At 39.3% G+C, this 17,692-nt stretch overlaps 1 long non-coding RNA gene across 3 annotated transcripts in view; it reads right to left on the reverse strand.

Annotated features, from left to right (window-relative positions):
• The window catches only part of LOC148225566 (uncharacterized), a 72,648-nt gene that overhangs the window by 18,930 nt on the left and 36,026 nt on the right, over positions 1–17,692 (reverse strand). For 2 of the 3 annotated variants that reach the window (XR_015808392.1, XR_015808394.1), the window contains exon 3: positions 436–4,529. This is a non-coding gene — a long non-coding RNA (uncharacterized LOC148225566). Of the gene's footprint in view, positions 1–435; positions 4,530–13,311; positions 14,524–15,840; positions 15,960–17,692 lie in introns of those variants that run through there. The other variant, XR_015808395.1, reaches the window with a different exon arrangement.

The following is a 17,692-nucleotide window of genomic DNA, read 5'->3' on the forward strand; positions in this document are numbered from 1 at the left end:
AAAAAAAGAAGAAGAAAAAAAAGAGGCCAGTTTCTGTTTTCCAGTTTTAGTCTGAATTCAAACACTGTTTGCAGTTCCAAGAACTCTGTGGGTTTCATGCTCTGGGTCAGTGGGTGGGGAATACTGGAAAAGGCACACTCCATCCTGTCCCCTTGTTCCGGTGGGCTGTAGGTCTGCAGAAAGATGACTTTATTTTATAGCACAGCAAATAGCCTTTTCATTTAGCAACTGTTTAGTATGGAACCTGTAGAAGAGGCCCTGGCATACATATCTTCCTGTATCCCTTCCTCACTTGGACGTTGGTTTTGAAAAACTGAATTTTTACCCAGCACAAATTAATACAGAAAATGAGCTGAGGTCTGCTGAGAAGCATGGAAGGATGTAAGTCTGACTGACATTCTGTAAGGATTTGAAGAATATGAGAGAACAACTTACTTCAGTGTTCTGTTATCTAAGCTCAATTTAGCCTCATGCAGATAGAGGTGGCCACACTGTGAAGTACACCTAAACTTCTTAGGTTGGACTGAAGTCACTTGTGTGTGTTGTGAGGTCCTTTGGGGCTGCAACAGAACCACAGGATTGTTAAGGCTGGAAATGCTCTCTAAAATCATGGAGTCCAGTTGTTAACACAACCCACCGTGTCCATTGCTAAACCCCATACCCAGGTGCCACATCCACACACCTTTTGAACACTTCCGTGAGGAAATGGTGATTTCACCACTTCCCGAGTCCATTCAAATGCCCTTTCAGTGAAGAAATTTTCCCGAATATCCAATGTAAACCCCCTGAGTGGCCACTTGAGGCCATTTTCTCTTGTCCCGTCACTTACTGCTTTGGAGAAGGGATCGATCCCCACCTGGCTACAGCCTCCTTTTAGAGAGTTCTGGAGAGCTAAAAGGTCTCCCTTGAGCCTCCTTTTCTCCAGGCTAAACACCCCCAGCTCCCTCAGTCGCTCCTCCTCAGATTTCTGCTCCAGACCCTTCACCAGTTTCATTGTCTTTCTCTGGACATGTTGCCCTTCCTTGGACAGCACTTGCTTTTGGTTTTTGAACAGCTGAACTGTGAGTCTGAAATGCTCCTGTATGAATTGAGAGGCCTTTTTGGTGCAAGAGAGAAGTTTTGGACAGACAGTAAAAGACTAAGAAAGCAAAGAAGAGGAGGCAGCTTGTATCCTGTTTATAAGAGAAAAGTTGTGTTAGTTAGTTTAAATTAACCTCTCTGGCAGATCAATATCTCAAGTTCAAAGATCCATCATGCATATTGTAGAGATACATAGATTTGGGTTTAAAGTCAACTATAAAAGGATATCTGAAATCAGCTCTGCAATGATGGCAAGCCCCATCTCCAGAAAAGATATACCTGAAATATACCCAAAACGCAGGTTTCAATTTAAAATTTGGCATTTCTTAAGACATTCTTAAGACTTTTCTTAAGTTCTTGTATTAAAATCTTCCGTCTGCTTCCTTTGTAATTGCACAAAACAAGCAACTCGACAGGTGTTCTATAGTTGCTAAAGGACACTGTAAAACCAGTTCAGATTAAGGTGTTAAAAGGACATATAGAAGTGCACAGGTACATGCACTAGAAGACTGTATATATTCAAAAATAACCAAGGAAATAAAGCAAAAGGCCATGCTGAGTGTTTAAACAGTCAGTTGATTTCAGTGAAAGTTTTAGCAAAAGCTAAAGGCAGGCTGGCTGCTTCCTAAACGACTGAGTGAAATAATTGATGATTATGGCAGTATCCACTGTGTTTCTTTTAGTTTCTGCATTGAATGCATTGTGTTTAGGGCTTAGAAATAGACCCCTAACTCTCAACATGTATATTAAAAGGTCCATTAAGACTCATCGAGCTTTTGCTCTAAGTTGCAATCTTTATAACACTGCTTATTTTCCTTCATCAGAATTTTAGGAAATTTGCAATTAGCATGTTTTCATTCTGAAAGTCTAGAAATGTGATAACTTGAAGGACTTTTACATTAATGCTTCACAAACACTTGAGTCTGGTGCTCAAAGAAAACTTCAAGGTTTTCAAAACCACTTAGGTGGGAATGTAAAATACAATGAAAGGCAATATCTGCGTGGCCCTTTGTTGACTGAAACCACCAAGCACCACATAGATATATTAGGACATGATTTCGCCAGGTGCTGACGTGTCTTGTGAGTCACTGTGTACTCTCAGCCCTTTGAAATCAACAGAACCAAGTCAAGGAACACCCAGGACCTACTGAGATCAGGTTTCTTAAGATCAGTAAAATAGTGTTTTCTGCTACATTCTTTGAATAGAAGAACAGACGCCAAAGCATTCACTTGCAGACATCACAATTACTAAAATTACCAGGGAACCAGCATTTCTCACGTAATGAATGCAAAACAATCAGCTGAGCTGGCAGATAACATCAAGCATGTTATTTGGAATTACAGAGGCATTTGATAGCAAGGCAATGGCTAAAGTTTTATCACCATTTCTATTATAAGCCACCATAAAAACCTTCTGAACCCAGATATTTGGTGTGTGCTTTCTGAGCCTCAGACTCATTCTAATGTTTGCATTTGATCAAGTAGTTTCTACCAAAAAGAAATCAAATCAGTTATAATAATTGGCATTCTAGATAACAATTCAACTAAAGTTTAGGAGACATAGTTTTATTTGTAGTTCTGTTACTTAGCCAACTTTGATCTTTAACATTAATTTCAATGCTTATTGTTCCATAACTGTAAGAAAGACCTTGCTTATTTTAGAAATAACCTGCAAAAGTAGAGTGATTGCTCATTCTTTATCACTTTGTGCTAAAGTGTTCCTGATGTAGATATATGTGACTGACAATTTCATCTTAGTGTTAAGATACGCACTAGAAATAAAATATAAGAGGTACTTAAGTCCATTATGTCTTCTGTGTGGGAATGGCCTCTTCTGCCTATTGTACTTTGTGCTTTTTGGTGTTTGTGATGCTATGTCAAGATTATTTACTGGCATAGCACAGATTTCCAATCTTCCTCAGGATAGCACTGTTCTTTCTTGCATATGAGCTCCAGTAGGCTGGGCACTTCCAAACAGGAAAGGCAGCTCAGCTTTTGTTTCAATGGTGTCAAGGGCTAAAAAGGCACAACAGAAGCAGCAACTCAGCAATTAATGAAATCCAGCCAGGTCCCCTTGAGCATTAAGCAAAGCCAGACACCCTTAGAAACACAGCAACTGTTATGGCAATGCCAGCAACTTGGCACAGACCAAAGGGAAGGAAATACAGATGAAAAAAATATAGGCAATTAAAGTAACCAGAACTTTAAGGTAATTACCGAGTCTGTAATACAGCCCAAAGCCGGGATAAAGGCTGCTATTCTTGTGACAAGTGTCATCCAGTATTTTACAGCCTGAAGTGGTCAGGACTCAGAACCTTAGTGCTGGGATTCACCTGCAGGAGAGTACCCCAGCAGGGCACGAGTGACTCAGGGTTAAGAATGTCATCTTCTGAATCACGGTGCCACTTCCTGTGACATTTGTTTTATTTCCAGGATTCCTCTGGCTGTCTGATACCAGGTAGGCAGTAAGATCTTAGGAAAACTGAGGATATGTAAGGTCTTGGATTGAGTTTGTGCCCACTGCAATAGAGTCGGTGTTGCTGGCTTTGCCTCCAGATTGAAGGTTTCTTTCCATTTCCTCTTATAAAGGTAAGAATGGTAGGTCTAATTTTAAAATATGCCCTTGTGTTTTTTAAGTGTTGCCTAGCCTTCTGGTTCTGTAGTTATTTAAAAATTAGTCAGTGTTTCCATTACAAACTCCTCTTTTGTGGATTTATCATTGCAATAAAAACATATTCTCATGACATGTATATACTCACACAAATTCTCTGGTAAAGGAAGCTGAATTCAAGTGTCAAAAATTACTGTATTAGAGCAGGATACAAGGAAAATGACAAAGAACTTGATTCTGAAATGGATGCAAAATACTATGGTTTAAGCATCTGAGGAATTCTGTTGAATTCCAGAACTTTGTTTACATTCTTAATAAGCAAGCACAGGGATCAGAGTAATTAATAGTTGTTTAAAACAATTAATAAACAAATAAATAGACACCATAAATATGACTTTCATTCATTCAAGGAAAAGCCACGTTTGCCTAGAAGAAAGGACATAGAAGAAAGCATGTAGAAGAAAGGACATAGCTCACAATCTTAATACAGAAAATAGTGACATCTAAAACACATAATTAATTTCAGGTGTGCATTTTACCTCTGCTCTTGTTCATCTTAACTGTAAGAAACAACCTATTAAAAGAGGTTTGTCTCCTACCTTTTGAAGGTTTGATAATGCAGAGAGTTTTATGCATCTTCCTTCTAACTGCTCATAATATTTATCTTGCATACATACAATAGGAAAAATTAGTATATATTACAGTTATTGAAAGAAGTTTACTGTGCTATGGAGAGAAACTGAATGATGTTTCTGTAGATAACTGATTCTTCTTCTGAGGCTAGAACTCTAATCCAGAATTCCTTCTCTCTTCTTTCATCTTGTACCACGCATGCCTGCTGAAAGGATTAAAGACATAATTTGTAAGAATTGCTTTGAAGAATAAGGGAAGAATCTGGATAAAGTCACATCTTTTTCACATATTCTGCACCAAGTCCCAGGAGTGGATGTATTCCCAAAACAACAGAGTGGTGCACTTATTTTGTTGAAACAAGTAAAGCAGATGAGGATAATCTTGTGAACAAAAACAAAAAAAAACCAAACCAACATCCAGAAAACCAAACCAAACCAACCTTCCTAACAATTTTCCCCATGGAGTTACTAAGCTGTTTCTTTAAAATTCAAATATATCAAAATGGTTCTTTGGCCTGAAATCTTTGTCAAGTGCCATGCTGCTTGAGACAAGAAAATGTTTTACAGTAAAATCTTTTGAAACTCAAGTCACTTTTAACTATTAGTTTATAGTTACAAACAACTGGAGCTCATATGCCTTTGGGCACTTACCTTGAAAAGCTTTCACTGAGAAAGTTTCCACACACTCAGACCCAGCAAAGCACTACTGATACAGAAAACTTTGTCATATTTAGTCAGTATGTTACAATGAAGAAAAGCCATCTGAGAAGGGCTCTCTCAACAGTTCAACCAAATTGTGTGGATGGATACTTGTCTTAACAGTTCAACTGTGTCTTTTCACCTCCACTGGCACCACAAAATGCAAAACATCAGAAAAAGATTTTTTGTGAAAAAGGAAAATTAATTGGAGCTGAAAATCATAATATATTGTTATTATTAAATCGGCCTTAGGAGTAGATGTCCACAAAAATCATAGGAAAGGGAAAATTTGCCATGAATACCTACTTGGAAACTAAGCAAAACACTAAATGCCTGGATCTGCTTGTGTTAGGCAGCAAGCCAGTGAGAAATGACACCCTGGAGTTGTTTAAGAGGTGTCTGAATCTGGCACTGGGTGATGTGATTTAGGGTTTAGGGGTTACAGTGGCAGTGCTGGGTTCACAGTTGGACTGGATGATCTTCAAGGTCACTTCCAACCTTGACTTTCTATGAAAGCCAAAATCAAGGAGTAGGTTTGCTAAGCCTCAGCTCAGAAGCCTGGTCCAAGATTCAAAATAAAGAAGTGCCTATAACACTTAGTCTTCTTTATGTCTGAAGCTGTATTTAAAGCTTTTTCATAATTTGATTTGGAGGCTGGATGGGTTATCTTTCTATTGATTTTAAAGTATCTGTCAGTTTTCCTAGAATTCTGCTCTACTCTTCAGTACAAAGGCTCCTTTTCTGCTTACAGCACACCTATTATTTGCTTTTCTCCTTTCCATGGCTTAGAGCTTATACTTGCCTTTGATTTAGGTTCTTGAAAAGTGACAGGTACATATGAATAGATGACTGATCCATTAAGTGCACCAATACTGTATTGGTAGTCACAGTCCACACACATCATTGATCCTTTCAGGTTATTGGATTCAATGTGAGATTTTATACACTATGACACTTTGTGTTCAGTCTGGCCATGACTAACTGGGGAATGGCAGGCATGCAACATTACAAAATGAAGGATTCTTGGGAAACCTCAGGTTTGGTACTTCCTTATTTTAAAGTGTTGATTTTGTAACCAGATCTAACTTCATGTGAATCAGGACCCAAAGGAGGAAAGAGTCCATGAAGAAGGCAACTGAAGACTGTAGCAGGGCACAAAACTACCTGGCTGAATTCAGATTGACCAGATAAGCAAATCTCTGGCAGTTCTGAACTTCAGAGGACTTAATTTTACCTAAAAAAAGCATGAATTTTAGTGTAGGTTGCTAATTTATTTTGTTGTAGAAAGTCCACTCTGTTCACAAGAAACCACCTCTCCATCTCCAGTAAGACATTGATGCTGACTGCTTGTGATGCTGCACAAAAGCCAGCTCTCTGAGCAATCATTTTTACACTCAGATACCAGCCACACACACCTTATTTCCAGTGGAGAGAACTGAGGGTAAATAGGGTGGAGAGGGCTCCTAAAGTGGGGCAAAGGAGGGAGCCTTTCCCAGTCCCCATTCCCCAGAGAGCAGCTCCAGCATCTCTGTGTGATGCATTCTGCTGTGCTGGCTGCAGTGGTTCTACACCAGCATCAGCTTGTGCTGCTGGCAAGCTGCCACAACTTCCCTGAGCTCTGACAGGAGAGGCAGAAACATGTCTGGAAAAAAAAATTTGTAAGACAAAAGTTATGTAATTCCTTTTACAGTAAGAGCTCCTCCTTTTTGTCCTGCCAAATACGTGTGTGCTCACTCCTCAACCACATTTTAAAGCCCTGCTGGAAGTGCCAAAGATGTTAAAACTTCTCAAGATGAAGTAACAAGATTATTTTATGCTGAAATGGGTCAGGCCTCCCAGGCATGCAGGTAGAACAACTGCCACCCTGATGATTAAAGCAATATAAGCTACAGTCTACCACAGGATGGAGAAATATTTCCTCCTTTCCTCCATACCCACGTATGAGTTGCAAGTTGCTAGTCCAGATTATCCCAATAAAAGTGCTATCACTATCAACAGCGTGAGAGGAATCCTCAGCAGGTTTCTTGTCTGGTCTTCCTGAATGAATCTGAATTTTAAATGTGAAAAATAAATGCTGAGTATCTGCCACAACTATTACAGGAAGAAAAAAAGTATGTCACATAATAGCTCATGTCTCAAGACTCTTTGATGTCAGGAAACAAAATACGCAAGTACAGCTATTTTTCTAACTTATTTATCTTTGGGGGTTGCCAGAGGAAGGTCTTTTTTGCCTCCCAGACCACCACAAAGTTGAGACATGGGGAACAAGTGATTGTCCACATGACTCTTCTGTGAAAGTTCTGGATTTTCCGAAGGGCCGTTTACAGTTACATGTTTATTCAGTTTTCCAGTCAGTGAACGTTACAAGAATAAAGGACAGAAAAACAGAGGTTATGCTAATAATTCCCAAGTGACTATCAAGAGCATGCAGTTTCAGTCTCTGATGTAGATGATAGCAATTTCTCAGGAAGCTAGGGAAAGACACAGCCCAGCTTTGTGAAATTGCTTAGAAGCTAATAATTTGTAAAATTTGTATCCATAAGGTCATACCAGCAATTGATTTTTACATGATTCTTTGAATTATTGGTGGCATTTGTCACATTCTCTGGCAGTTACTAACTGTAATAGTTATAGTTAGGTAGTCAGGAATTTTCCATCAGAGCTGAAAAGCCCTGATGGTCAGCAAATACATCTATGACTTAAAAAAATAATAAACCTTTTAATTGAAGCAACAGTACCAAATTTCTGGTCTTCTGACATTCAGAAATATCCTGTAGTTGAGATCTGACATTTAGACTGGTTTATTTTTTATTGGATTTTCTGTCTTAAAAAAAAAAAATCAAGTCAAATCAGAAAACTTCTGTGAACTTGACTAAATATTGAGAATGTTGGCCCATTTTACTGCCCTCCAGCATGATTCACTGAACAATCCAATATATTGCCTTGCTCCAGTAGAGGTGAAATAAACTATACCTTACTTCCTCATGGGGATGTTGACAATAGATAAGCTGTTCATCTACATTAAATGTTACAAATCTTCTTTGTGATTTTTCATTTTTGGAAACATCAGAAACTTCTGAAGAAAATGATGCAGACTGCTAAGCCATGCCAAAACAAAAGCTGTTATGGACAAAAAGCTGTACTGGTGGGCAAAAGCACAAAATTGTCTTCAGACACACCTTCCTGCATAAGTCTCAATATCTTTATCATATTGTCATGTGATTTCACCCTGCATTTTTTCTACTTTCCAAAGTAAGTGAAAAACAGTCACTTTTAATGGAAGGACCTTTGATATGTCCATTCTTATGTTCTTTTACATATACCTGTTCCCATTGTGAATGTACATCATCCTATTGAAATGAACCTGGTGAAGAGGTGAAGTGGGCTCTTCATATTTAAACACTCCTATTCTCATTCTGTATTCACAAAGGATTTAGTACAAAACTCAGAGAAGTTAAGTTAATGGGAGTTTTTCATTCATTTGCATTGAAAGACATGCTGGAGAATCTCATTCCAGTTCTGTAGCTTCCCTTTATTTTTTCTCTTTACCCTATTTCTTCTTTCCACAAAAAAAATTTTGAAATATTCTCTGTTGCTCCCATTTCTTTTCCATTTTCATTGTGCATCCTTCCCAACCCTTGTCATGTGCCTATCAGGTATAACAAGGTGTGTCTGAAAAAGCTACCTGGCTTTCTTATTCTCATTCATGGTGAAGTTTGTTTCTCCCACATACAGGACAAAGTCAAATGCTTTGTGGAAATCTAATAGAATCAACTCTCCACTCTGGAGTTATGAGATACAGCCAAAGCAAAAATACAGGCGCAACTTCTGGACATGAAATGTTCTTGGGAACAACTGCATAAGCAATACTGTGGCATTGTGCCAAAACTTCTCAGCTTTGCTGGATGTGGACTGACTCACAGGATCATCTTAGCTCTCTCTGTAACCACTGCACTGGTTGATCTGCAAACCAGATTTTCTTCCCCTGCATAATGGGGGATGACTCTTGCCTTTATCAAGCAAGTTGTCTGTGTCATTTTTAAGGTTATTTAGGCAAAATGTTGAGGTTTTAACCTTAGACAGAGATATTTGCAAATATCTTAACTCTGTCCCGGTTTGATACTCTCTTTTTTTTGAAGAGAGATAAAATAGAGCATCATGTGAGAACAACTGAGGTCACTAGGAAAGCAAGGCACCCCCAATTTCCTCGCCACTGTAGTCATATGAAAAGCAGAAAATGCCTTGGCTCTGTGCAAGCCCTGCTCAGCAATAACAAAAACATCTCTATAGTATTAATCCTATGTTGATAAGAACAACATCTCAGCCACCTCTCCAAATGAAAGGCAGAGGTAAGACACGGCTCTAACTTAAATAGCTGTGGAGTTTGTCAAGAACACTATATGCTGCAGCAAGTTAAATGAGTGGGCCTTGGGACTATTATCTAATGGAAGCAGACCAAGTATTGCTGTAGGCTATTGGCTGAAAAACTTCACTGGTGTTACACTTCAGGAAGAAAGCTGCTCATTAACTGTAATACATCATGAGATAAATCAACTTTTAGGAAAAAGGATGTAGAACTAGTTGGCATTTGGGCCTAAAATTTACAGAAAGTTATGAATTTTTCAAATACGTTTGTTTATTTAAACAGGCAAGTGTATTAAATATACTTTACTAAATGTGCATTTCAGAAGATCCAGCAGGTTACAAAACAATGGTAACTAGAATAGGGTACTTGTACTTTCACTCACGCGAAGTAGTAATATAGAGATGACACACCTTTCAATCACCGCCAGCATCTCTGAGCAGGAATCATTCTGTGAAATTCCCAGGCTTATGTTATGCACATGTGCTGGTTTTGGCTGGGGTTGAGATGATTTTTTTAACAGTGGCTACTGTGAGGCTATGTTTTGGATTTGTGCTGAACACAAAGTTTGTTAATATAGAGATGTTTTTGTTACTGCTGAGCAGGGCTTGCACAGAGCCGACGCCTTTTCTGCTTTTCATAGGGCCAGGGTGGTGAGGAAACTGGGGGTGCCTGGGGGGCTGGAAGGAGACACAGCCAGGACAGGTGACCCAAAATGGCCTAAGGGAAATTCCAGACCATATGACATCACGATCAGGATATAACGCTTCAAGGAAGCAGGAAGAGGGGGACGTTTGAGTGACAGTGTTTGTTATCCCAAGTCACAGCTGTGATGGGGCCCTCCTCTCCTGGGGATGACTGAACACCTGCCTGCCAGTGGGAAGCAGTGAATTGATCTTTGTTTTGCTTCACTTTTGTACAAAACTTTTGCTTTCCCTATTTAACTGTCTTTATTTATGTTCTGGCTTTTACTCTGCTGATTCTCTCCCTGCTCCTGCTGATGTGAAAGTGAGTTAGGAGCTGCCTGAGGCTTAGTTGCTGGCTGGGGTTAAACCACAATAATGGGTACGCTGGTTTTGACTGAGATAGAGGTAATTTTCTTCATAGTAGCTGATATGAGGCTGTGTTTTGGATTTGTACTGGAAACAATGTTGATAAGACAGGGATGTTTTAGTTACTGCTACGCAGTGCTCACACAGTATCAAGGCGTTCTCTGCCTCTCACATCACCCCCACCACAACAGTAGGAAGCCAGTATGTATCACCATAATGATCCCTTCTGTTTTAAAAGCTCTGAATACTATACATAATCCCTGTAATTAATCTAGCTCCATAGGATTCTGTTTACATGTCAGTTATTTTGGCTGTGTGTATCAGAAGAAATAACTGGTTGCAGCCAGTCAGGGTTTATTGAAAGTGAGGAATTACTATTTGGAGTGAAGTCTGTTTCTAAAAAGCCTGCTGTATAAGCCTATGCTCATTGGAAACACCGAAGTTGATCTTGATGACACATCCTATTTGCTGAAAGTTTACGGTAGATTGACTCATGCAGTTTTATGTTGTGCTCAGTTCAAAACACTTTTTTTTTTTTTTGGTTGAGTGGTAGCTGTTTCAGTGGTTACCTTTTGGTTTGATGGTTTGTTTTTATAGGGCAGAGAAAGTTTACCCAAATTATGAGCAGTTGCCAGTATTGCCTGAAGAAAAATGTCATCCTGACATTGATTTCTTTGGGGAATGAATCATGCAGCTATATAACTTTTAGCAGAACTGTCTGTCTAGATTTTTGATCTTTTTCTTTCTTTTAGTACAAAGTTTGTCACTTGAAACAATGTGTGATGTCTCGTCTTAAGCATATTTATAGTTTTCCCCCTGTTTACAAACAGTTCTGTTCTGTGTGTCATTTGTGTCTGGCATATGCATCATCGCAAGTTCCATTTCAGTATAGAAACCCATAATTTCACTTTATATTTTGTCCATATGCATCATTTTTGTGGCTATGTTTTATCCATGATGGGGCATTACAAGGAGGCCTTCTTAATGATAGAAACCATAACATGTCCCAAACATAGCACAGTATGGATAATTGCAGTCAGGAGTTTAGGAGTATTTTTGGTTTTGACAATTAATGACTGCCTACATGGAAGTTTTATTGAATTGTATCACATAAAAAGCCACGAACAGAAAAACAATGACATATTGATTTGGAGACCTCCCTTGAGCTCATCTAATCCAAAGAAAATCAAAATGGCTAAATCTTTAAATCAGCACAAACAGAAAATCTAAGTAATGAATATAGCTTGATGGATTTCTTCAGGCCAGATCCTGTTCACTTGAAATCTTCCACTTACGAGGAAAGGACTGAGGAATCCCAAGAGCAGCAAAATCAAAGCACCTGATGTTTCTAGTCTGGTTCCAATCTCATGTAATTAGAAAAACAGATGTATCATAACTTCTCACTGTCTCATCCCTGCTTTCTTTTTAAGATTGATAATTCCCTTCTTTCCTTGTTCTATTACAGTGGGTCCCTGTTACTTATTATTTATTAAGTGCTGATTGATGCAAATCTTTTGAGGTATAAAGCCATAATATTTGCCCTGATGTTCAGGGGCTCTCATCAACAAAACTCATCTCTTACCCTTTGTTTCCTTGAGAAAGGGCAGCTCAGCATTCAGTTCTGATTCCATTGCCTGCTCCCTCCCCCACGGAGCAGCACTCACTGGACATGTGCCTGTCTGCATGGCAGAACATGACAGCAGGTACAGTCATCACATCTGAAGAAGCTGTCACTAAGCATTCAGCTACTGACTCATTCCCCACCACAAATCCTTCTTAACGTAAAACACGCGAATATCTTCCTAGTCCTAATTGGCAGCAATTCACTTTTAGATTGATTAAGCCTAGAATTTTTTTTTTTTAAAGTTACCATTGAAAATAAGCCAGTTCCAGCTGGGGAACTGGAATAGGCAGCATTAAGCCAGATGTAAGTCAAAATCTATTTCCAGTGCTCATCTGTACCCTTGTGAAATTGGCTGTGCCATCCTGCTGCATGGGCACGAGGGTGGGCAGCCAAGCCATCGTGGGCACACACTGACTGTGGGAAGGAGGGGCACTAATCCAAGCCCAGGAATGTGGATGCTACAGCATGGCTGGAGTGTAAGTACAAATTCAACAGTAAATGGACCATGTCAACAGCATGAAGCTGGAATCACCTCTGATATCAGCCAAACAGGCTCCTTCTCTGTGTGAAGTCCTTTTCACTGCCAAGGGCTGAAGACATATAATGCACCAGGAAAGAAAAGAGGTGAAGAAGAAGAGCAGTCAGATCTTTGTGCTGGGTTGTACATTCACATTCTCCCTGCTCTTTGCACAGCCTTTTTGCTTTTGATTAAGTTGTTGGTCTTTGGAAAGAGAAAAACTGATCTGTGATGCAGCACAGTGGATACTTTGTATGGCACATCTCTTCTGTGCTGCAAAGCCAAGGACCACTTAAGATGAGAGGTAATCTCTTACCATTAACCCAACTGCTCATAATTTCAGGTTTATTCTCAACTACTTCTGGCTGGTAAGAACTTAAGGATGTGCTTTGAACTGCCCGAGGGGAAAGACATCTTTGCCACAAAACAGTACAAGAACCTGCCAGGATCTACTCTTTGCTCCCAACTCATGCTGCTCTGACCAAATTGCAAGCAACTTGCAGATTGTGGCAATTTCTTGTACCTTAGACTAAAAGTGACCCTGAAACCCATAAGAAAAAAGCTGGAATCTCCAAAACACTTGGAGAAATGACAGTGCTACATAATGTTTATTGATACTGTTGGACACAGTCCGACATTATCTTTGGAGCTGATTTAATCTTACTTGTAAACTCATAAATTCTTTTTAATACTGTCATAAAATTCCATACATTAAACAAAACCATGCCCCAGTTTTTGGTGATGAGAATTACTGTGCTGATTTATGAACCTTTCTTCTATATCTGTACTTATTTGCTGCAGCCAGAGAGCAGGTAGATTAAAAAGCAAAGCATCCAAGTAGGTGTCACTTCCCATGTGGGGATGAGACAAACAAAAACTTGCCTCAGGGAAAAATGCAGAAAACTCTGTGGTTCTCAACAGTTTCCATCAATGACAAAGTCACTACTATTCAGAAATCTTTTTATAAGCCCTGTAGCTCATTTTTTTCCTTCTCAGAGGTGGCTCAGCAGTTATTCCAAATGATGTGAATTACTCCAAAATGGTAGAAGTCACAGCCCTCCTTTTATCCAGTCTATGCTAATACTGTATTTTATAAGTTAAACCACTATTAAACTAAAACCCAGCTATAATGATATCACATTGTACACCTAAGCAAGTATCCACAATTCCGAGGTATGCATATGAATTGAGGAGTGGAATCCAGCCTTCCAGTTTCCAAATCACATGTCAAAATCTCCAGAGGTACCAGTAAGAATCATCACCGTGTAGGAAAATCTTATAATTTTAAAATCTTTCTTTATTACACGAAACTTGAACTTGTAAAAAGATTTAATTGATTATCATGTTAAAAACAAACAAACAAAAAACCAACAAAAAACCCATAACAAAACAAAGGGCTTTCTGAGTGTGAACTGAGTGAAGGAGTTTAGGAGATTTTTCCTTTAGTTTTGTTATGCTGTCAAGCGGAAAATTAGTCGCCACCATCACCCTGCCTCTTTTACACTAGCAAATAGTCTGGCAGACAATAACTAGGGAGATGTGAGAATGAGGCTCAAAACTTGCTTATTCTTGCCAGAAAGACACCCACACAGATATGAAACCAATGTTACAACACATTACACAACACTGTGCGTCCCCAAACAGCAGGGAAACAACTTTGGACGTAAGATAGAGTTCACTGGGCAGGACAGACATCATGAAACACATTTGGTAGCAGAGTTCAGGCAGTGACCAAGGCCAGGAGCCTCTGGGCTTGGATGGACGTTTTCAAGATTTTTCTGTTTTCCTGCTCTCTCATTTTCCTCACATCCTTGCTCTCCCTTTTAGCTAGATCTTGCAGGGCAGGTAGCTGCCTCCTGGTTTATTTCTTTTGCAAACTGCCAAAGGAAGTACTAAAAGCTGTTTGGCACTAGCTCTCTTCAGAAGGTATGCAGCTGAGTTTGAACTGAAAAGGAAGGAAAAAAGAGAAACGAAATGATTATAAATCTGGATGATCTATATAATAATAACCTATAAGGTCAACCTATATCATGGGTAATGCATGACACATCAGCTGAATTCTAGGACCAGGAGAGTAAGATCAAGTAGGACTGGTAGAGCTTGAGGTTTGAAGTTTTGTTGTTGTTCTGCATGATAAAAAGGTTTCATATAAAATCCACAGATCAGCACATCACCTATGTACCACTTAGTATTTTAGGGTTTTCTCCTGGACACAAGCCTAACATCTGCCATCTCCTGTGACTGTGTCTGCCCCATCACATGACTTTTTCCAAAGCACCCCACACAGTTCACCACTTCATGGAAGGGTTTCAGAGCATGCTGGAAAGAAAAGCTCAGCTTTACCCTAATCCAAGGCTTTGTACAAGGTTCTGTCAGTTTGTGTTGCAATGTCAGCAGCTTCTCTGTTCTCTAAAGTGTTAAAGAGAGCAGAATCAATCTTTTTCAGTTTTTCATGGTGGGGAGCAGATCTATTCTCTTGGGGCAACTTGTGCACCACTTTGCCACTAATCCATATATAAACTTAGAAAGCAAACACGAAAGACTGCACACCAGTGCTATTTCAATTCACAGCTGTGTGTCCAGGTCTGTTTCTAGATAGAACTACTTTCATTAGCCATTCAATCCTCTGTTTAATTGCTTACATGATTTTTATTTTTTTAAGAAATGAGCCTCAAACCAGAATCAGAAGGGTATAACTAGGCAGGACAGAAGTGTGATTCCAGGCAGAACATTATATTTGGTTCCTCTTTCTGCAGCCTAAAATAACAACTTATCAAAGAACATCAGAGATGTTCAAATTCCAGAGCCAGAAATTACCTCCACAGCTCAAGACATGATATGATCTCTAGGAGGAGGGCAAAGACCTCTAAAAGACAGAAATGCCTGAGATAAGAATGTAAAAATCTGAGGCTGGGTACATGCCCTTAATCTCTTATGTGTAAACACACAGTTAAATTTATGTCAGGGAGCAGCATGTTTAGTTTTCTGAAGAAGACATGTTTCCCAGAAGGAATTACATAAATATTTATGAAAATGAAGCAGGAAATATTTTCCCAGGGTAGGACACTGTTCAGCACTGCATCAGGTCAGTAGAAGCTGGGGTTTATTTTGTCAGTCTTCTTCTGGAACTGAATCATTGCCCTCTTGTTTGCAAAAATTTGTTCTGACACAGGAAGAGGCTGCACTTAGATAAACACAATTACAAGCCACATTGAGTATTTCATTTCTATCACATCCCTGAATATATATAAGAATGCCTTACATTTTTGGATAGCTTCTCTGAAAGACTGCATGGAAAACAATAGCAATAGGTGTCTGTTTTAGGATTCTCTGAAAGTCTGGTGCCATTATGTCAAAGGTGTCTTCAGTAGAACTGAAAGCCTGCAGGCGAACAGACAGAGAAGCATTCTCAATCCAAGTGTTCACAATAAAAGTGTTTATAAAACATACACTATGAGCCAGGACATTCTTGCTAAGTGCAAAAGTTAGAAACAAAAAGTTGTAGTGCAGTGCTACCTGAGTGAGCAGAAGTTACACACAATTGAGGTGTGTTTGCCAAATGGGGTACAGGGTTCAGTATTGCACCTCATTGCTCTCTGAATCTGTGGTCTGCAACCTGAACTCCTTATGAGATTTCAGTGCTCACCAGCTCTTCCTGGGCACCAGCTGTCTCCAAATCCCTCCTGCCTCATGGCAGATATGTACAGCTGGAACCTGTGTCAGCTTTTCTGTTTAAGGGCTAAAAACTGAGGGGAATAGGAGTGGGAAAGGAGAAATAGGAGCATCCCAAGAAGGGGTTGTAAGCTCTAGTGCAGACCTAAGGTTCTCCCAGAATGCCATCTCTGTGTGAGACCAGACAAAGCTCACACCCATCCCTCAAGCTACCCAACTCAACAGAGAGCCAAACTCATCAGCAGGAAACGAGAGAGATTATAGTTAATAGTGGAGCATAAATTTTTATACAGCTGAGGCTGATGAAGCCTCTCAAACATCTAACAAAATGTTGGATGATGATCTATAATCATTAGAGTCCTACAAGCTCTGTTTACTAAATACGTATTAGCTATAAGATTTTGGACAATTTTGTCCTTAGGTTGGTTGCTTTTGTCAGTTATTTTCAGGCATATCAAAATCTAGTCATTGTTTGTATCTTAATCAGAGGAATGAAACTGGTGGAGACTGTGTTTACAGGCTCAAGTAGCCATTGCAGGGTGTCAAAACCAAAACCAGCATTTTACAAAATAATGCTGGGATTACTTTCCTCCCTACACATTGCAAACCACGATACTCTGCCCTTCTTTTTCCATTTCCTCTAAGCTTTGCCACTATGGCTGATGTATCCAGCATGACAGAATGAAACACCCCAAATCATCATGACCCCTGACACCAGAAGAGAAACCATCTAGGATCTCAAAGCAAAGAAATATTCAACCCTTTTTTTTAAAATTCAGGTGCTTGCAAGTTTATTCAGTACAGTAAGGTAAAGAAGGAGAATATTTTCCTTAATGCTGAATTTGGATCAGAAAGGATGCCAGCAGACTCTCAACACTTATGTCTGAATCACCCCATGGTTACAAGCAGGATGTATTAACCTGCAGTCCAACCACAGGATCTGTGATTCTACAAATGATGAAAATTGGCTGTAGATCTGGCCACTTTTTGATGAAAAGTATTTCAGCATGTTGTCTGTGTTTCTTATAGTCTGTTGACATTTAACTCCTAATATCAGAAGAGTAAGCAAACGAAGGTTATGCAAATCTCCAAGGAAGTTACTTGGACTCCAAATAGACAATGCACAGCACATTGGTTACCTGATTAGTGCTCGTCTCAAAGAACAGAGTGTTTCTGCATATTTTTTTGGTGCCTTTTTAGGGTTTCCTTGTAAAATCATAACCTTGGAAGCATTTGTTTTGTGACTTTTATGTTTGGATGATGTGGCCTAAATTGTTTTATTTCCTTGCCTACAGTCATTTCTTTAAGCCTGATTCAATGAGAATTAACATGCACAATAGGCACTCTGCTTCATTGAATCTCCATCAGCAATGAAGCTGCTTGAAGATTTTTCAGTGAAACTGGTTTGAGAAATACTGATCAGCCAAAAGCAAAGGTTTTCA

Source organism: Sturnus vulgaris, chromosome 1 (genome assembly GCF_052056855.1).
Source record: "Sturnus vulgaris isolate bStuVul1 chromosome 1, bStuVul1.hap1, whole genome shotgun sequence".
NCBI lineage: Eukaryota > Metazoa > Chordata > Aves > Passeriformes > Sturnidae > Sturnus > Sturnus vulgaris.